The sequence below is a fragment of the Euphorbia lathyris genome, chromosome 2, assembly GCF_963576675.1.
Source record: "Euphorbia lathyris chromosome 2, ddEupLath1.1, whole genome shotgun sequence".
NCBI classification, from domain to species: Eukaryota; Viridiplantae; Streptophyta; class Magnoliopsida; order Malpighiales; family Euphorbiaceae; genus Euphorbia; species Euphorbia lathyris.
Window position 1 is genome coordinate 60851615 of NC_088911.1, and position 22297 is coordinate 60873911.

Below are 22297 nucleotides of genomic sequence, written 5' to 3' on the forward strand. Positions count from 1 at the left end.
TGTAAGGCTTTTTGGAATATTTGTCGTTCTTCCTGAACAGCCTCTTCATCTTTCTTGTAAACATAGCCATCTCCTCATCATCAGTTGAACTCCCGTCAGTGGAGTCAGCCTTCATGACAAGTGACTTCTGCTTCTTGTCATCAGATTTTTACTTCACCTCAAAGTTCTTCATTGATATCTCATGGGTCAGCAATGAACCGATGAGTTCGTCATATTTGTAGGTGGTTAAATCCTGAGCTTCCTCAACTTCTGTCTTCTTTGCTTGCCAGTCTTTTGGAAGACTCCTGAGTATCTTTTTGACTTGTTCTTCCTCAGTGAAGATTTTCCCAAGTCTCTTGAGCTCATTAATGATGTTGGTGAACCTTGCGTTCATGTCTGAAATGCCCTCATCACTGTTCATCTCGAACAGCTCGTACAGTCTCATCTGCTGATTCACCTTGGATTCTTTTACTTTGTTTGTTCCCTCGTAGGTGACTTCCAGCTTTTTCCAGATCTCTTGTGCCGACTCACAACCTGAGATTTTGTTATATTCTGCAGCATCGAGCGCACAGTGAAGCATATTGATAGCCGAAGCATGGTTTTGAAGCTTCTTAAGATCATCCTCTGTCCATTCAACCTCAGCTTTAACAACTGACTGGCCATCAACAGCTTTCACAGGTACAAACGGGCCTTGGACTATAGATAGCCAGGCGCTCATGTTTGTAGCTTGAATGAAGTTTTTCATCCTATTCTTCCAAAAGGTATAGTTTGACCCGAAGAATAGGGGAGGCCTGGTAATGGACAGCCCCTCAGGTAATATCTGAGTTGTCTGGTTTCCAGGGAGAAACCGAGTGCTGTTTTCACCCATGGTGTGGATCAACTCAAGGTTGTTAGACCTTTAGTAATGAGCTTTGAGGCTCTGATACCACTTGTTGGTCCCTTGTAAGGTTGCAAATATAGTTCCAAGGGGGGGTTAGGAACTATTTTACCTTTTTTGAAATAATTTGGGCAGATTTTTTTTGTTTAAGAAAAGTTTATAAAACAGCGGCACTTAACACTCAGCAAGACACTGGCTCAGTCAACTAGTGACTAGGACAGCTTCGTTGCTTAGGTCAGGAAATAGCACTTAGAGTCTATTCCTGAACCTGCTCGTTTGTAGCGCACAACTCAGCTTGACCTCTTTTACTTGGTCAGTTTTAGTTTGTTTTAAGCAAACAATATGAATAAGGAGTTAAGGTTTAGAAATACTTCACTCAGCAGATTTATCTAGGTTCGGCTTCTTCTAAGCCTACGTCCTGTCCCCGGAACACCTCCGAGATTTCAAATCCTCTACTGAGCTCTTTAAAGGTAGAGCCTCAAACCTTTTACAATATCAGCAATTGAGTATGACAAGAGTACCTTCCTCTATACTACTACTCAATCCTAATAACCTTTTACAATATCAGCAATTGAGTATGACAAGAGTACCTTCCTCTATACTTCTACTCAATCCTAATCTCTCCGCTGAGTACTTAAAACCGAGTACTCAGCCTCTCCTTTCTACTTCTAGAAATGATAAAGATTTTGTCCTAAACAACAATTGCTAGAACACCTTAGATGATTGAACAACAATCACTCTAGACTTTTACACAGATATGAAAATGTAGTGTAAGAATTTTGCTTTGCTTCTTGCTTGCAGAACTTGTAGAGATTTTGACAGCGTAATGGCTTGATCAAGTTCTGTATGTGTGAAGCTTGTGATGGCACTATTTATAGAGACGTCTGGCCGTTCGGTCATTTCGAATTTCGAAATAACCGTTGGAGGGAAACGGCTATGTGTCGTTGTCATCCTGACTTGCACAGAGCTCTTGGCCAATCATAATCGTGTATCTTCTGTCCTCGGTCAGCACAGCAGATGGTCTCTCCTTTTATGGTAAGGTCAACTGGACAGCATACTGTGTCGTCTGAACTTTGCTAAAAGAAGAAACACTTTGTCTGGAAGTTTTCCTCTGCCGGTCTGCTGTCTTGCATGCTTTGTCGAGACTACTCAGCAGCTTCATTGTGAAGTTGTTCCTGAAGGTCTTCTAGATCCTTCCGTTTGCTGAGTTGCGTTTTTGTCCAAAACGACAACGTCTTGACATACACGGGCCGAGTTGTACTGAGTTGTTTGACTTGGGCCTTGGCTTCTGTATTGGGCTTGGGCCTTTTGATTCTTATGTCTTATAACAGTTTTAACTCAACATTGAACAAACACATTAGTAGAATAAATCAAAGCATTTAAACTTAGTGTGTTTAGAATATGTATTTTAAATTATACTTAAACAATTTTGTCAAATCAAAATTATGTGGAAAGGTGTTTCAACAGGTAACGCATGAAACCATGTGAGGGCAGCCCCCTCTAGGTAGGTATTAAACAGCCCTAGGACTTGATCCTCAGTCAGGATCGTGTGCTTCATCACAGCAACATACTGATTCATGTGAGCGGTGGGATCTCCGGTTCCATCGAACTTTTGCATGTCGGGGAGACGAAATTTCAGAGGCAAAGCTGTTGCCGACAAACAATTCTTCAAGTTATAGAAGTCCTGATTTCCGGAACTTCCTCCGCGCAAGTCCTGCACTTCCTATGTGATGTGTTGCTTCCACTCCTCTTCCTTAGCTTTCTCTTTCTCTAACTGTTTTCGGATATAATCCTGATAATCCTCCTCGTTCCCAAAGCGAGGGCCATCGTTCACCTCATTCTCAGCACACTTACTACCACTCTTGTTGTCCTTCAGTGCTAACTCAGCTAGCTGGGCCAAGATCGCGGCCAGCTGGTCATTGATATTGTTCCTAGAATTCTCCAATTCAGCCACTTTCTCGTCGGTCACAGACATACTGACGGAAGACTGAGTATACCCAGACGAAGATGATTCAGAAGCCACAACTATTGATTCCGAACTGTCTACTCGTAGCTGATCAAACTGTCTGACAAGCCGATTACTCTCGCGAAACCACAACCGCTTAATGATGACGTCTGCGCGAACGGTATCCATTAGTATGTATGCATGATTTTTATATGCATGATTCGTGGTGTGTGCGTTTATTTATTTATGATTATAAGATAAGAAGAACAAACGTTAGTTCTATTTACATGTATCACAACATCTCTCTTCCACCCTTATTCCTCCACACACTCGTCGGTCCAGGTCTCTTTTCTAGGATTTTGGTTTTTGGCTCACATTGCGGTCCAGGGGACGCGTGATGCCGTCGATTATTGCGGGAAATTAAATCATTCATCAGACAACACAGTTCGTTTTGACGTATCCACGTTTGGGGACTAAGAAATTGACCAAGTTGGATTGTCCTTTCAGAATAACTCGTCTTTTGTCCTTTTGCGAGACGCATTAATTCGGGTTTTGACTCCCTTTGAGCGCATCTCAGTTTTTAGACGTGGTTCGAGTTATTCTTCTAGTTCAATCGTTCGTTATTGTCGATGACTCGTTCCCTTTTGTTCGCGTGGGTTCATGTCTCGATTTTGGATTACAACGGGATCTTTTGGATCTATCGAGAGACGTAACCACATGTTTATTTAGTGATGGAATCACTTTTGGATTTTATTTTAGGGAACGGACTCATCGCGTAACGCGTTTGTTCTTAGTGTCGAGGATCCGTTTGCTCATTTTAGCTACGTGAAAAAGACGGCGAGTCTTATTTTGAGCGCACGGTAACCTTTCGGCTAGCAACAGTTCGTTGTTCTTCCCAATCCACGGGATATATCATCTTAGTGTGGTTATAGAAAATCAACGTTTCGTTGAATCGCATGCTTATTCAAAGCGAGGACATCACCGTTCTCTTTCCTTTAGGCACGAATTAAGCAAACACGTACATCGGGCCATATTTCTTGCAGTTTTGGTAACGGTCGAAATGATCGAGTCGTTAGTCAAAACCCGCAGTCTCGTCCATATGGCGCAATTATATAGTTTGGCTTAATTCGGCTTTGTGATTTTAAACGGGGTATACACTCGTTCGAGGCACGTACTCAACGACATTGGTTTATTTTCTTTAACTACTCTCGGTATTGATATATATCGTAGATTCAGAATGATTTTGGTCGTTTAGTTCATTTTTCTTTTCTTTATTTTCTTAGTCATCTGTACGGACACATCCATTTCTCTTAAGAACGACACGAGGCATAACGTAAAAGCTCGTCTTTCATTCGGAAGGGACGGGCTACTTGTGCGAAACTTTTCACGTTATGACAGGGTCGTTCAGGACAGAAATGTTCTTCGTTTTTGTTTCGTCTTGATCTCGTTTTATCCCAATTTATTTAAAGAATGTTAATAACGGCTATTGTTAATATAGTCTTTTGTATCGAAATGTAATTATCCTTAACACCGAACCGATTCATACTAATACGTGCTTACGTCATAACGCATTTCCTGAACACGTGCCTTCGTCGGGACACCGAAAGGGACAAGGCGGGTCGCACATGTTCATTCATATGAGATGACTAAGTCGTCTTTAGTTCAAATCATTTCGATGTTTTAGGGTAATTAGTATGTCGATTCATGAGTATATATTAACGCATCGTCTCATTTTCTTTACATAATTTAGGATTAGACACGTATCATGGCGGTTTAAAAACACGAACTGATTCATTTATCACATCAAAAATAGTAACGGGTAATCCTATGGAAACTTCTAAGGCTACTATATGCTGACACGGCTGACCGCGGGACCTCACAGGACCGCACAGATTCGCCCCTAACGAATGGATGGGGACCCTCTGGCGCCTTACTGTAAGGGGGAACTTACGCTAGCCTCTTTCGAGCGATGAATGGACTCTCGCTAGAGGTTTCGCGGAAATTACCCAAAGGGTTTGCAATAATGCATATGAATGCATACGAAAAGAAGTAAAACGATCCGTCCCCGTTAAGGGCTTAATACACGCCTTCCAGAATCAAATTTCTCGCTTCCCCAGCAGAGTCGCCACTTGTTAGACGAGGTGCCGCGGCCTAATCTCCCGGGCGGACCGGGGGGTGGACAACCTCATGGCGACGTAAGCGGTGATTGGCGCCGAAAGCAACCAATCGTGGAATCAAGCTGCTCGGCAGGACCGGAGCTCGGAGATATGGAAGAGTCACCACCCACGAATGGAAAAATGAACACCGATCCCTTGCGGGAGACCGGTGTGGGTTCGGGAAACTTAGGTACGAGCCGAGAAGGCTAGCTCCTTTCCGGAGAAAGGCTACTAGGCACCCCGACATCGCCCGGTTATGAACCACCGGCCTCCTACTCAGCATGTTAGGCGATAACGGACTAATCGTATACTTCTTTAAGTTTAAAATTCATTTGAAACCCTTTTCTTTCTCTTTTTAGAAACCGTTTTGAGCATATGTTATTGAAAAGCCACATCAGTAAAGAATCACCCATTTACGTTATACATACACAGAGAGGGGAAAGAAAGAAGTGACTTATTTACGACTTATTTACATGTCATGTTGTGTGTTTATTCTATGCTAACTTATTTCCCCAAAAAGAGTTTATTTACATGGTTCGCATCTTAATCGCCGTTGGAACGATTTAGGTGCGTTTCAAAACCCCGTTTGATGAAGTTCACCCGAATCGCCGTTGGAACGACTCGAGCATTTTGAAAACGTTAAGATAAAAACCTTTTAACAAGAAAACGTGGTTAAACATACAAGTCAATTTTATTTTGTACAAATCCTTTGAGAAAATGGTTCAAAACTCTATTATTCGCAAAGAAAACGATTTTAATTACAATGCTCGCTCGATCCGTCGTTGGAACGGACTAAGGTTTTAAAACGTGGTGTTTTGAGAAACAATTTGAAATATTAACAAGAATAACTCTATTTATTTACATTAGAAATCTAAAAAAACTCATTAGTTTAAATAATTCAATTGAAAACTCTCTTTTTGTGATTTATTTTCCCCACTTATTTAATGGACTCTTTACTAATTATAATTACCATAATAAACCCATTTAAACCACCATCTATACTCAAACAAAGTCCACTTGAAACATGTACCCATGATTAAGCCCAAAAGAATAAAGAAAGTAATTCTAACATATGTATATATATATTTAAATCAAAAATAGAATATGAAAATAAAAGTTAATACAAAAGGAACTATATGTATATAAAAATAATAGGTACAATATATCTATACTTTGAAAATGTGAAAATAGTAAATAAATCCTATAACTAAGAAAATAATACTTATAAAAAATGATTTCATTCGATAATCACTAAAATAACCCAAATATTCCAAAACTATACATATACATAACTAATATAGTTTTAAATACCAAAAATACCATATACTAATACATATTAATTATTTTCCAAAATACCAAATAACTAATATTTAAAACATAACCCAAATCAATGAAAAAGGAATACATATATATACTCATACTTATATTGTAAAATAGAATAAAAATAGTATACAAATATTCTAAAATAATTATATATGCTAAAGTTCTAAAATAATTTGAAAAACATATATTACATAACTATACATATATATACCAAGGATTAAAAGCTTAAAAGTTAAGAAAAAGGGACTGAAATGGCATTTTTTACGTTTTGGCAGATTTACCGACGGAAAATCCGTCGGTAAACAACATTTAGTGACAGAATAGGTAAATTACAGCAGCACTCCTAAATGTTTCCAGATTTATTCAAAAGCTTTAAATTAAATCTAATTCAATCGTTTTGGATTTTCGAACTACCAAAAATGGATCATAGTCGAAAACGGAAATTCCTAAAACGATGTTTTTATTTAAAACATTATTTGAAAATTTCTTTTAAATTAAAAACTTATAATTACAACGTTTTCGATACCCGAACTACCTTTTTATCGGATCACGGTTCGTATTGGGATATCAAAACGAGGTTTTTATTTTAAAACAAAACCGAATTTTATTCAACACGAAATGGAAATTAAATAAATACGCTCAGTAAATAAAATGTGACAAAATAAATAAATAACTAAATGAATAAAAACTATAGCATAAAAAAAATAAATAGAAGAAGAGAATAAATTAAATAAAATAAAGAGTCTAGTCCTCGGATAATACCTCGAATTCGGTATCTGACAGTCGAAGCCGATTGATTCCACGAACCACGATCTTCCGTTTTTTATGAAAATTTAGTAAAAATTGAACTTTAGGAAATTTGGAATTTTTGAGAAAAAAAAATATTTTTCTAAAAAAAAATCACTCTCTCTCTCTAAAAATGTTTAGAGTGAGAAAGTTCTCCCAAAATTCCCTCCTCCTTTTCTCCTTTCTTTTTGCATGGGGATCCGTGCCTTTTATAGGCAAACGGGTCCCCGGACCAATGGGCGACGCCCAAAAGAAATTGGGCGTCGCCCATTGGGGTTGGGCGGCCGCCCAACCTAGTGTTGGGCGATCGCCCAACGGCGTTGGCGAGCGCCCAACCTCCGTCGGGCGTTCGCCCGACGCGGTTGGGCGTCCGCCCGACGACCCTCGGGGCGTGCCTCGAGCCATCGGGCGTGCGCACCCCGCGGTCGCCGAGCGCGCGTCCCGCGCCGTCGAACGCTCACACGTCGCGGCCGCCGAACGCGCGCTTCGTGCTACTGGGCACGTGCGCTCAACGGCCCACGAGAGCGCGCCCCATGCCACCGAACTCGGGCATTGCTCGGACGTCGAGAGCGTGCCACTTGCGGTGCGTCCGACGGACGCCGAGCGCACGTCCCGCGCCGCCGAGAGGGCGTTCGACCATTGTCGTCCGCGTGTCGGATGCCGCTAAGCACCCGCGCCGTGCCGCTAATTTTCCTTCGCTTATTATTCTTTATATATTTTTCAAAACTTCCGGAATCAATCGCTTCAACCGTCTTGTTTTCAGGTTTTCGTCACAGGTCCTCCGACTCAGTGTCTACAAGAGTCCATTTAAATTAATTAATAATGGTAACATGTTTTTATAATTGATGACTGGTGATGAATTCTTGATTGGTGATCTTCCCTGTGGGGGGCGCCGTTGGGATCGGCAGGGGGAAGCTCTGATGCTAAAGTCAGTATAATGTAGAAGAATAAATTGTAAGTACGAAGTAGGGTTAAGGAGAGCGTGAATGTGTACCTCAATAGCTTGGGAGGCAAGTTATTTATAGTCATGTAGCCGTAACTCTTTGTAACTAGAAAGTCTCCATTAATGCCTCATTAATGGCGGTTACTGATCTTATTCAAGTATGACCGTTAGCTCATTAATGGTTTATTAGTTGCCTTTATTGGGAATCGGCTCAGCCGTTCAGGGGGCGAATCGACGCGAGATGGCGGGTCTCCCGAGTGTTTGACTATTGATGGTGTATGGCGGAATCCATGTGATCCGCCATCCAGGTGGCTTTCCTGATACGCCATAGCTTTCACGATCATCTTTATACGCGGCCGTTTGGTTAATTACTCTTTTGGTCCCGTAAATAATATCCGGATGTTATCAGAAGCCCCATTTAAAGTGCCGCTAAAGTCCTTTAGGGCTTTTGATCTTCCTGGCGCGCCGTCAATAGGCGTCATATTGATGGTTGCTCTGTCCCAGGCCATTCACCGAGTGACAGGTGTCGGGGACACACCGCTCGAGGTATGTGATGTCTTCTCTCTTAAGTTTCCCTCTTTCTCTTTCTTCCATTTTACTTCCCCTTTGCCAAGGCTTTTGATTTTCACCTGAATTTCTCCAGAGCTCTTTGTGTGTCAAGAACTCGAGTACCTGAAGCTTCTTCCTTCTAATCTTCAAATTTTAATGTAAGTTGGTCTTTGCATTCCTTCCATTTATCTGTCGTCTTGTTTTTATGAGTTCCTCTTCCGGTTCTACTACTGAGCTCTTCAACTTGACCACTTCCACCGATTACTCACTTAGTTTAGATTCTTCTAAGAGCACGAACTCTTCTGAGAGCACTCTGAGTTGCGATTTGTCTGAATTGCGCAGTATCGTGAGGGAGCGTAGGAATCGTTGTTTTGGGTTTATAGAAACCCAGAATTGTTTCGCCACTGCAGCCCCTGTTGCTCCGGTGGTAAATCCTAGAGCTGTTTCGGGGATGGAGACTTCTTCTTCGACCCCAACCAGGAAAAAGGGGCCTCGTGCGGAGATCACTTCATCTCGCATGAGTCCCACGGATCTTGCCAATTTGGCGGATCGTTATCCATGGATGAAGAACTATGAGATCACATTGGCGGATGCCCACCAGCGTCCCGCCTGTCCCCTTAGGGGATTCCTTTCTGTGTATAGAAGCCACGTTGAAAGGGGCTTCTGTCTTCCTCTTCCCCAAGTGATGGGTGATATCCTTGACTTTTTTGGGATCACTATCAGCTAGCTGCACCCGAACGGCTGGTTAGACGTGGCATTAGATACTTTCTTAGCCTCTAATCTCGGGGTAACCCTTACTCCTCGGGTCTTCCGGTCCCTCCATAAGCCTTCAAAGCGACAAAGAGAATCTTTCATAACCTTTGTCAAGTTTAGATGCTATTCGCCTTTTAGTGATAAGATGTCGAATGTTCATCTCTGGGATGAGAAGTTTTTCTTCGTCAAGCTGAAAGAGGGCGAATCTCTGGGATTCCCGGCGAATTGGAACTACAAACCTCAACACATGGCAGAAGATTTGATTCAATTGACTCCTCTTAAGGAAAACGTGGCGAATCTCATGAGGAGTGTCAAAACAGATTTTTGGACGTATGCCGATGCCCTAGAATTTATGATGAGCGATATTCCATTGGTCCAATGAGTGGGGACCCAGATCACTTATGTGAAGTTTACTCAACTTGACGAAGGTACCTTTATTCTTCCTTGAACTTTGATTATTTTGTTGTCCCCTTGTCAGGGAGTTGTCTGATGCCAGTCGCACCCTTGTAGAGAGGCGAAAGAAGATGAAGGAGCAGGAGGCGAAGAAGGATGCCCCAGTGGTGAATCTTAGCAAAAAAGACGGGAAGCGTCTTTTAGATGGTGTCCCGCTTCCTGTAGGCAATAGGACTAGAATGGCTTCTGTGGGGGGAGCAAAGCTACTAGCGGATGCCTCAAAGGCGAGTAAGTCCAAGATCGATTGGGTGGGCTTCAATCAAGAACAGGTACAGTTCTTCCCCCTATTCTGCTTTTTGCTTTAGGACCTAATTCCCTGTTTTTCCATCTAGGTGACCAAACCTGATTTGGGGAAATACTAGTTCGATAAGTATGGGGAAAAGGGGGCCCTTGAGAGCGAGTCAGTCATAAATGACTTGGATGAGGCGATCGGCCAACTGGGAAAAGTGAAAGAGAGTCGAGCTAAGCATTCTGGATCCGCCCATGCTAAGATGGGAAAAAGGGATCTCCTTACGGTAAGTTTCCATTTGTTTCACATTTTTGGATGAAAGAGTGATCCTGATTTTGGTGATTTTGTTTTCTAAGTGTCCCTTTTTTCTTTATCAGGCATATGCCCATATGTGTGCAATGGAGGCAGATATGCTCCAAGGTGCAGCCGACAAAGCCACTATCAAAAAGCTGGAGACTGAAGTGGCCGTGATCAGTGCCGACGCAACTGCCGCCATAGCTCTTAATGAGAGCAAGGACGCCAAAATCCAAGAGCTAGAGAAGAAGATAGCTGATGATGCCAAAGATCACCAGGTCGCATTGTCAAATGGGGAGATTTTGGCGGGTAGCCGTGCTTATTATTATGGCGAGCAGATCATGGCTTATGTTAGGCTTGCTTATTCAGAGATAGACTTCGTTGATCCCGAATACGTCGTTCCCGAGGCTGAGGATGCTATCATATATGACAGAATGGTGAACTTTCGTGACTTTATCCACGATCAAGTCCGGAAGGAGCTGAGGGGCTCAAATGAAGAAGATAAGAAACCTGTCTTCAACCTTGAGGTGGATGACCTTAGTGAAGCATCCAAGGAGGTAGTTGACAAGGTTGATGTTGTGGAGATTGATGGCGAAGTTCCTCAGGCGGGGATCGTTACCATGGAGAATGAGGCTCCTCCAAAGGATGCACCTTTAGGGAAAGGTGCAACCGAGGCTGCCATTGTAAAAACTTAGTTTATTTTGAATGTAACCAAGTACAATATGTTGGTCCCGTATAACGTGACAAGGTTAGTTCCAAAGGGGGGGGGGGGATAGGAACTATTTAAAATTTTGTCCGTTAAGGCTGAGTTCTTTTCTTTGAGAAAAGATTTACACAGCGGCGCTAAGTAGTTTTAAGACACAAGCTTAGTCAACTGGTGACTAAGACTGTTTCTTTCCTTGAGTCAGGAGATAACACTTAAGTCTATTCCTGAACTCAGCTTCTTAGTGCACTCAACTCAGCGTGAGTTCGTTACTTAGTCAGTTTTATAGCAAGCAATATATAAAGGAGTTTAAAGGTTAGAAATATGTTACTCAGCAGACATATCCTGGTTCGGCCTCTCCGCCTACGTCCAGTCCCCGGAACTCGTTCCGAGCTTTTTGAATCCTCTACTGAGCTCTTTAAAGGTAGAGCACGAAACCTTTTACAACAGAAGCTGAGTATACAAGAGTGCCTTCCTCTATTCCTCTACTCACTCCTATAACTACCGCTGAGTACTATAACCGAGTACTCAGCTTCTCCTTTCTATTCTTCTAGAAATGATAAGTGTTTGTCCTAAACAACAATTGCTAAGACACTTTAGATGAATAAAATCACTCTAGACTTTTACACAATGATTGGAATTGGTGTAAGATTTGCTTTGCTTTTCTCACAGAACTTCAAGTATGAATTTGGTCAGCGTTTCGACTTGATTGAAGATCTGCATTGAATGAAGCATTTGAAAGGCCTATTTATAGTGACACTTCAAGCACCGGTGATTTCGAATTTCGAAATAACCGTTGGAGGCTAACGGCTTCCTGTCGCTTTCACTCAGGACGTGCTCAGTGTCGTTGGCCAATGAGATTCTTGTATCTTCTGTCTACGGCAGTGCTCAGCAGCTTTTCATCAGATGAACAGAATGTTTCGACATTTATAGTAAAGTCTTCCAGACAGCTTACTGCGTCTTCTGAGCTTTACCCAAAGTAGAAATACTTTGTCTCTAAGTTGGTTCTGTTCTGCCGCTAACCTGACTACCTTGTCACTTAACTCAGCAGCTTCGTCTTGAAGCTATTTGGTCGAAGGCTTCTCGATCCTTCTTCATGCTGAGCTGGCGTTTTACTTGATACGACTGCGTTTTGTCTTCCTGGGCCGTGAGGTCTTGATCTATTGACTTGAGCTTGACTTCCTCTTATGGGCCTTTAGGCTTTTTATCTTAATGTCTTATAAATCAATTAACTCAACATTGAACAAACACATTAGTGTGAATAAATCAAAGAATTTAAAGTTAATGTGTTGGAATATTTTTTATCATTCACATAAATAATTTTGTCAAATCAAAATCATGTGGAAAGGTGTTTCAACAAACTCCCCCATTTTGATGTTGGCAAAAATATTCAGTAAGGAACTCAGTGTTGAGCTCCCCCATGATAGTTGACCTTGTTTTTCTCAAGATACTCCCCCGTAAGGGTTGAGCTACTGACTTAGTTTTACTTTAAACATTTCAAGGTTTAATCAAGTAAGTCTAAAGTCAGTTTTCAGAATTAGGTCAGCTCATAGAACATTTTCTTTTTAACTCAGTTAAGTTATGCGGAAGATTTAGATATCAGAGTACGCTGAGTATATCTTTGTTCAATGAGTTTTAGTTAAGAGGACATATAAAAGAGGTCAACGTATAGATCAACACATCAAACAATCATGAAGCAATGTAAACAAATAACACAGTTGATTTAATGAAGATACGTTAATGTTTAGCACAGAACATAAGTAAGCATCACATAAGATTAGTCAATTTGAAAAATAGATGCATGCATAGTTTTGGATTGATGGTCAGCACAACAAAATACATCAGGAAAAGAATACAAGTTTTAAAAGCTAAATCTAGCAATTCTAGTCAAGCTATTTTTTCTTGTAGTTGACTTGGGCATGCTCTTTGGCTTTTCCCTTTTGTTTCTGCTGACTGCCAGATGCTTCTCCTGTATGCTGAGTTCTATCAGCTTGTTCTTTCTCCCCCGTTTTTCCAGCATCGGGAGGAGGAGGAATGAAGGTGTCGTTGAGAGCAGCACGAGTTAATCGTACAGAGAATGCCTTAAGCTTACGCGTGCTTTCATTTAGACCATCAAAGACAGGAACACCATCATCCAAGACAGAATGGGGAACCCTGACCGAGGCGCTGGGCATACTCAGAATGTATTCTTAAGACTTCCCAACCAGGTGATAGTGTCAGTCAGCATGGCATAAGCTTGATGAAACATTTTAAGCAGAGCCGAGTCATAATACTGACGTTGAGCATTCGTGTGACGCGCATGTTTGAAGATGGATTGGGAGTATTGCAGAAGCTCATTTGTCTTGAGTTGGTCAGTTTCCATCTCTTCCTTACTCAAGTTGAGTAGACGGACAGCCTCACTAATTTGCTCAATGGAGCATTGGGAGGAGGAAGAGAGTTGAGCATTGGTTCTGGCTTGCTCAGAGTGAAGCTGGGTAAAGAGTTGATGAACTTCAGCAGAAGTTGCATACATAGAGTTCGCAGCTGACAGGTTTTGAAATTGACCCTGGAGAGAGTTCATGTGATTGACCATTGTCAGCTGGAGTTCGGCCAGCTTTACTATTGATTCCTGCTTGGGCTGTTGAGACTGGAGAGATGTCATGACACTCAGAAGATCCTTAAGACCTTTGATTTCGGTGAGAAGCTGAGTGACAGAGGAAAATTGAGTTTACTCAACATGAACTGACCTAGCAGCGTCGACATTGGTTTGATGAAGGTCCTGGAGTAAGGCTTGAGCTGAGTCAATGATTCATCGACCAGACTCAGTGGCATTCAGATAAGTGTAGGATCCATCATTGTTTGGCCCAGTTGTCGGAGTACGAGTAGAACCGGATGGTGGAGGTATTTGGTTCCGTTGGTCAATGGAAGTGCCAATGTGGTCAGCAGCTGGACTTTGATTCAGATCATCAGCAAGAACTGACTGATTGATATTCTCCACTTGAGGATGTGGAATAAGTTGATCGGCAGAATCATTTACTTGCTCAGAGTCAGGTTGAAGCTGACTAGATTGAGGAGGTGGAGGAGTTTCAGAACTGACCTGAGGAGGTGTTTCCTTTGCTATCTCAGTATGTTGAGGAGCAGGAACTTCGAGCACTTGCTCGGTATGAACTTGACATTGAGTAGCAATTGAGTCGACATGTTCCTTAGGTTGAGAAACAGAGGCTTGCTTTTTCTGTTGCTCTGGTGGAGAAGACTCAGTGGGATTGGAGAAGAATTTGAACTGCATGTCAGAGAGATCAGTGATCGGATCCCGTAGAGGTGAGTCATCCAGAAGGTCAATGACTGGGGATTTATGAGCCTTCTTCTTAAGTCTCCTCAATTTCTTAGTCTTTGGAGGAGAGGGGTCAGCTTGAATAGAGTCAATTGAGTCAGAAGGTAAAGTTACCCCTTGATTAGCATGATCCTTTGTTGTTGGCTCAGCTTGTTCTTCAACCAGCTCAGTGTTGGTTGTTTCATGTTGCTCAACATCTGCTGTCTCCTCAGCATCAAACTGACCTCCGAGATTATCCAATTCTTCTTCATCTTGGTCAGTGGGTGTTTTCTCAAGATCAATGCCTTGAGTTCTTATAAAATGAGAGTCTTCAGAGATTACAACGTCAAGTGGGGGTGCGTTAATAGGACTTAACCCAGAAGAGATCTTCTTCTTCTTTCTCAGTGGTTGCTCAGGAGTGTCCTCTTTTTCTTCTTCCACAAGCTCAGCTTGCCTTTTGAGGTTTTCTGCTGACTTAGGCCCAACCTGACCTTGTGCAACTTGAGGCTTTGTCCCTTTTGACACAAACTGAATCTTTTTCGATGGAGCATCAGCGTCTTTGGAAGAGGTTTGAACAGCTTTCCTCTTTCTGTCTTGCTTATCAGCTTGAGCTTTCCTTACTTTCTTTCCTTCTCTAGTCAGCATCCCCTCAGTTTCCTTAACAACGGCCCCTTTTCCTTTCTTGGGCACAATTGGTTGGTCGTATACCAAGCCGAACAATGCAGCTGCGGTAATTTCAGTCCCCCAAACATTAATTTCCTCAACCAAATTCACTTGATAGTCTTTGAGGATTCTGGTAATAAGGGAGCCTAACCTAAGGGTTCCAGTACTTCTTTGAAAACCACCGATTAGAAAGACTGGTATGTTGATCGGCTGGTAGGTCAGCATGTGCCAGATGAAGCATTGCTCGAAGTTCGACGCTGAGGAAGTGGAGTTGACCTTTGGAAAGAGGAAGTTGGTCAGTATATAATGGGCCATCTTTTGATTCTGACCCATGGAGGTACTCGAGATTTCCCCGGCATGACCGATAGGTTTGTAAAACTCAGTGGGATAGTCAATTTTTTCGTGGTCACCTGTTTTTCGAAGTTTAGCTCCTTCGGTTTTCAGTTTTAGCAGTTTGGCAAGGTAAGGAGGGTTGATGAAGATATCTTTCCCTTGAACCTTGGTGACCATGTAGTCCCAGTCATCATCAGCGACTCTTAGGTTAGTGTAGAACTCCTTCACTAACTCGGGATAGGTGGCTTCTCGAGTCGAGAACAGCTCAATCCAGCCGTTCTTTGAGATCCACTCACAGAAGGTTTGCTCAACTTCCACAAATCCCTTCGAGAACCAGCGGGAGTGGTCAACCTTATATTCCCTTACGCTGTTGTAAACTAGGGAGTAGGTACGTTCCATCGATTTCTTTCCCTTATCCTGCTTCTGTTTCCCTTTCGTAGAGGTAGCTTGGTCAGCGTCGGGTTTCTTGCTTGGTGTTGTGATCTTAGAATGGTCATGCTGACCTTCTCCTTGAGATTCAGTTAAGGTCTCCTCGTGTTCTTGCTCAGTTTGGTACGGTGGATTTTCATCGGAGTGGTTGTCGTTGTAACCGCCTCTGGAGAGATTCTGAGAATCCGACATGATTTTCAAAGAAATTTGAGAGGTTTTGGGAATTTTAGAAAAGTGAGGATTTGAATACCAGAAATTTCTAAGCGTAAAGAGGTACAAGTGGGAATTCGTCCATTATTTATAGAGGTGTCGAGTTGATCTGAAGCGTTGAGGTGGCGGTTTGACCTTGAGATACTCAACCGACAATGATTTTGGCATTTATGACACAATCGGCGCATGTATTTTCTAATTATTGCGCTTACGTCATCCTAGGTGGATATTTAATTCGCGTGTTTAGCATTAATTGTGCAACGGATCTTTACTCAGTGTTAAGAATTCTAAACGTTTAATGTTCTGAGTAGTCAGTTTTATGCAAAGGAATTATTCGTGTGCTTAGTAACTCAGCTTAAGATAACCGCTCAGCGTGTATATCTACTCAGCATGTAATAGTTATTGATTGAGCACAAATCACTCAGCATGGTAATCAACTCAGCATGCATATATCACATATTATACTTGGAATTTATTGAAGAGGATTAAACATACCAATGGCTTCTTTAAGTATGTTGAATTGCTCACGAGCCAGTGGCTTTGTGAAGATATCAGCAAGCTGCACATCCGTTGGGACATAGGTCAGCTTGATCTCTCCCTAGAGTACATGATCTCTGATGAAGTGATGTCTTATGCTGACGTGCTTCATCCTGCTGTGCTGGATTGGGTTCTTTGATAGGTCAACTCTTTTTGTCATATTTGACTTCAATTGTTTTAGTCTGAACGCCATAATCTTCTAGCTGTTGCTTAATCCAGAGGACTTGAGCAACACAGCTTCTAGTAGCAATGTACTCAGCTTCAGTGGTTGACATGGCTACTGACGACTGCTTCTTACTGAACCAAGACAAAAGACAGCTTCCAAGGAAGTGACATCCTCCTGAGGTGCTTTTTCGTTCAAGCTTGTCTCGTCCGTAGTCAGCGTCAGTGTATCCAATGAGTGTGAAATCATAAGTATTGGGATACCATAAACCTGCATTCACTGAGCCTTACAAATATCTAAGGATTCTTTTTAGAACTATGTGATAACAAGTAGAGAAATTCAGATCAACGTCCGTCCCTGTGGGAGCGTCGTTGGGTTCGACGGGGGGAAGCTCCGATGCCAAAGTCAGTAAGATGATTCAAGGAAACAAACTGAATTGACAAAGGTTGTGAGAATGTGTACCTTGATAACCTAGGGAATCAGGCTATATATAGCTGTGAAGTTGTAACCTTCAGGTAACTAGAAGGTCTCCATTAATGCTCCATTAATGGCGGTTACGAGTTATCTCTAACCTGGCAGTTAGCTAATTCATTACTCATTAATGATCTTTATGGCCGAGTCGGCGGCCAGTCGTTATAGTGGCGAATCAGGTGAATGAAGAGATTCGCCTCATAGGTCCGCCAGCGGATCTCTCAGAACAGATCCGTGGAGATCCGCCCGCCAGCTCCCCTTTGGGGATCACTACGCGGCGTTCCTGAGGTGAATATCCCTTTTAGTCCTCGGGTTAATATCACGATGTTATCAGAAGCCCCCCCAAAATGCCCTTAAAGTCCTTTAGGGCTTTTGATCTTCCGCGCGCCGTCATAAACACCTGCATTAATGAGCACATTGTTCAATGCCAATGGATGGATGACACGTGTAGTGGACACACTGTCCTAGGAAGGAGAAAACTTTCTTCTTCCTCTCTCGCTTTCCCTTTCTTCTTCACTTTTTCGTTTTTTCTCTTTTGCTTGAAGCTTTTTCCAGGAATTTTTTAGAGTTTCACACCAAGCTTCCGATTTCTCATGTAAGTTTATTTTCTTTTGTTTAACTTTTCTCTAGATGTTTAGAAGTTCGTCTTCATCTTCTAGATCAACTTCAGAACTTTTTAATTCAACCTCTTCTCCCGAAATAGAAGTCGACTTTAGTTGGACTACTTCGTCATCGGAGAACTCTTCTTCTTTCGAGGGCACGATTAACTCTGATTTAGCTGGGTTTAGTAACTCGGCGCGTAATCATTATCAAACTCGTTTCACTAGGAACCCGACTCCTTTTACTTCTATCTCCGGCGCCGTTCCGGCCGGTGCATCTAGGTGGTTTTCGGGGACAATGGCCTCTTCTTCAATTCCTCCTAAGAAAAAGAATCCCCGAGCGGAGTCTACTCCGTCTCGTATGAGCGTCGCGGATCTAGTGGATCTGGCGAATCGCTTCCCCTGGATCAAGAACTATGAGACTCAGCTTGCCGAATCTCATCAACGTCCTTCCTGTCTGCCTAGAGGTTTCCTTACAGTATACTGTAGTCACGTGGAGAGAGGATTCCGACTTCCTCTTCTAAAGATGATGGCGGACATCCTCTCCTACTTTGACATCACGGTTAGCCAGCTACATCCCAACTGCTGGTTGGATATCGCTTTAGCCTGCTGTTAGACGAGGTGCCGCGGCCTAATCTCCCGGGCGGACCGGGGGGTGGACAACCTCATGGCGACGTAAGCGGTGATTGGCGCCGAAAGCAACCAATCGTGGAATCAAGCTGCTCGGCAGGACCGGAGCCCGGAGATATGGAAGAGTCGCCACCCACGAATGGGAAAATGAACACCGATCCCTTGCGGGAGACCGGTGTGGGTTCGGGAAACTTAGGTACGAGCCGAGAAGGCTAGCTCCTTTCCGGAGAAAGGCTACTAGGCACCCCGACATCGCCCGGTTATGAACCACCGGCCTCCTACTCAGCATGTTAGGCGATAACGGACTAATCGTATACTTCTTTAAGTTTAAAATTCATTTGAAACCCTTTTCTTTCTTTTTTCAGAAACCGTTTTGAGCATATATTATTGGAAAGCCATACTAGTAAAGAATCACCCATTTATGTTATACATACACAGAGGAGGGGGAGAAAGAAGTGATTTATTTACAACTTCATTTACATGTCACGCTGTGTGTTTATTCTACACTAACTTATTTTCCCCAAAACGAGTTTATTTACATGGTTCGCACCTTAATCATCGTTGGAACGATTTAGGTGCGTTTTAAAACCCCGTTTGATGAAGTTTTACCCGAATCGCCGTTGGAACGACTCGAGTGTTTGAAAACGTTCGGATAAAAACCTTTTAATGAGAAAACGTGGTTAAACATACAAGTCAATTTCATGTTGTACAAATCCTTTAAGAAAATGATTCTAAAACTCTATTATTCACAAAGAAAACGATTTTAATTATAATGTTCGCTTAATCCGCCGTTGGAACGGACTAAGGTTTTAAGACGTGGTGTTTTGAGAAATGATTTGAAATGTTAACAAAAACAACTCTATTTACTTACATTAGGAAACTCTAAAAATCCATTAGTTTAAATAATTATATTGAAAGCTCTCTTTTTTGTGATTTATTTTCCTCTCTTATTTAATGGACTCTCTACCTATTATACTTGCAATAGTAAACCCATTTAAACTAAGACTCATACTCAAATAAAGCCCATTTGAAACATGGACCCATGAATGGTCCAAAGGAATAAAGAAAGTAATTCTAGCATATATATATATACATTTAAATCAAAAAATAGAATAAGAAAATAAAAGTTTATACAAAAGAAACTATATGTATATAAAAATAGTAGGTACAATATATCTATACTTTAAAAATGTGAAAATAGTAAGTAAATCCTATAACTAAGAAAATAATATTCATCCAAAAATAATTTCCTTCAATAACCACTAAAATAATCCAAATATCCCAAAACTACATATATACATATCTATTATAGTTTTAAATATCAAAAATAACATATACTAATATATATTAATTATTTCCTAAAATACCCAAGTAAATAATCTTCAAAATAGAATCTAATAGAGCCCAAATGAATAAAAAGAAAGACATATATATACATATACTTATATTGTAAAATAGAATAATAATAAAAAAGCATACAAATATTCTAAAATAATTACATATACTAAAGGTCTAAAATAATTTGAAAAACATATATTACATAACTATACATATATATATTAAGGATTAAAAGCTTAAAAGTTAAGAAACAGGGACCAAAACAGCATTTTTTACATTCCAGCAGATTTACCGACGGAAAATCCGTGTAAACAGCATTTAGTGATAGAAATGGCAAATTACAGCAGCACTCCAATATTTTTCAGATTTATTCAAAAGCTTTAAATTAAATCTGATTCAATCGTTTTGGATTTCCGAACTACCAAAAATGGATCATAGTCGAAAACGGAAGTTCCTAAAACGATGTTTTTATTTTAAAACATTATTTGAAAATTTCTTTTTAAATTAAAAACTTATAATTACAACGTTTTCGATACCCGAACTACCTTTTTATCGGATCACGGTTCGTATTGGGATATCAAAACGAGGTTTTTTATTTTAACACAAAACCGAATTTTATTCAACACGAAACGAAAATTAAATAAATACGCTAATTAAATAAAACGTGACAAAATAAATAAATAACTAAATAAATAAAAACTATAATATAAAAATAAATAGGAGAAGAAGATAAATAAAATAAAATAAAGAGAGTCTAGTCCTCGGATAATACCTTAAATTCGGTATCTGACAGTCGAAGCCGATTGATTCCACGAACCACGATCTTCCGTTTTTAATGAAAATTTAGTAAAAATTGAACTTTAGAAAATTTGGAATTTTTGAGAAGAAAAAATATTTTTCTCAAAAAAAATTTACTCTCTCTCTCTAAAAATGTTTAGAGTGAGAAAGCTCTCTCCAAAAATCCCCCCATTTTGCATTGGGATCCGTGCCCTTATATAGGGAAACGGATCCCGGAACTTTGGGCGACGCCCAAGTAAAATTGGGCGTCGCCCAAAGTCGTTGGGCGGCCGCCCAACACTAAGTTGGGCTACCGCCCAACATTGTTGGGCGATCGCCCAACAATTATTGGGCGATCGCCCAACGGTGTTGGGCGCTCGCCCAACGCTCGTTGGGCGTTTGCCCGACGCGGTTGGGCGCCCGCCCGACGACCCCCGAGGCGTGCCTCGCGCTGTCGGGCGCGCGCGCCCCACGGCCGCCGAGCGCGCGTTCCGCGCCGTCGGACGCTCACACGTTGCGGCCGCCGAATGCGCGCTCCGCGCTGCCGGGCGCGCACGCTCAGTGGCCAATGAGAGCGTGCCCCGCGCTATCAGACTCGGGCGTTGCTCGGACGTCGAGAACGTGCCACTCGTGGTTGGACGCCGAGCGCACGTCCTGTGCCGTCGAGCGAGCGTTCGACCATTGTCGACCGCGCGCCGGATGCCGCTAGGCACCCGCGCCATGCCGCTAAGCATACGCGAGCCACCTTACCGGCAACAGCGACCCGCCGTAATTTTCTTTCCTTATTATACGCTTATTATTCTTTATATTTTTTTGTTTTTCAAAACTTCCGGAATCAATCGTTTCAACCGTCTTGTTTTCAGGTTTTCGTCACAGGTCCTCCGACTCGGTGTCTACAGTTGCCCCTACTTTTCTATTTTGACAGTGATGTGTGTGTTTTGAAAACGTTTTTTGCTAACGTAACACATGCAATGTAAAACATATAAAAGTAAAAGACACGTAAAGAGTAGGAGGGAGCATACCTGAGCTCCATGTCGCAAGTTCCTTCCTCATCTTCGATCTGTCCTTGCCTCTAAATCGGCCGCGGACGGACGCTCTTTCTGGGAACCTAGTCTCTAAATCAACTGCAAGTAAAGCGGCTCAATAGCAACCCTGGTCTCTCAATCGACCGCATGTAAGAGGGCTCAAAAGCAACCCCGATCTCTAAATCGACCGCGGGTAAAAATGGCTCAAAAGCAACCTTGGTCCACGACCGCGGGTAAAATGGCTCAAAAGCAACCCTGGTCTACGACCGCGGGTAAAATGGCTCAAAAGCAACCCTGGTCTCTAAATCGACCGCAGACAAAATGGCTCAAAAGCAACCCTGGTCCACGACCGTGGGTAAAATGGCTCAAAAGCAACCCTGGTCCACGACCGCGGGTAAAATGGCTCAAAAGCAACCCTGGTCTCTAAATCGACCGCAGGCAAGATGGCTCAAAAGCAATCCTGGTCCACGACCGCGGGTAAAATGGCTCAAAAGCAACCCTGGTCTCTAAATCGACCGCAGGCAAAATGGCTCAATAGCAACCCTGGTCTCTAAATCGACCGCAGGTAAAATGGCTCTTTCTAGCGATCCTAGTCTCTAAATCAACTGCAAGTAAAGCGGCTCAATAGCAACCCTGGTCTCTCAATCGACCGCAGGTAAAAGGGCTCAAAAGCAACCCCGATCTCTAAATCGACCGCGGGTAAAAATGGCTCAAAAGCAACCCTGGTCTCTAAATCGACCGCAGGCAAAATGGCTCAAAAGCAACCCTGGTCTACGACCGCGGGTAAAATGGCTCAAAAGCAACCCTGGTCCACGACCGCGGGTAAAATGGCTCAAAAGCAAC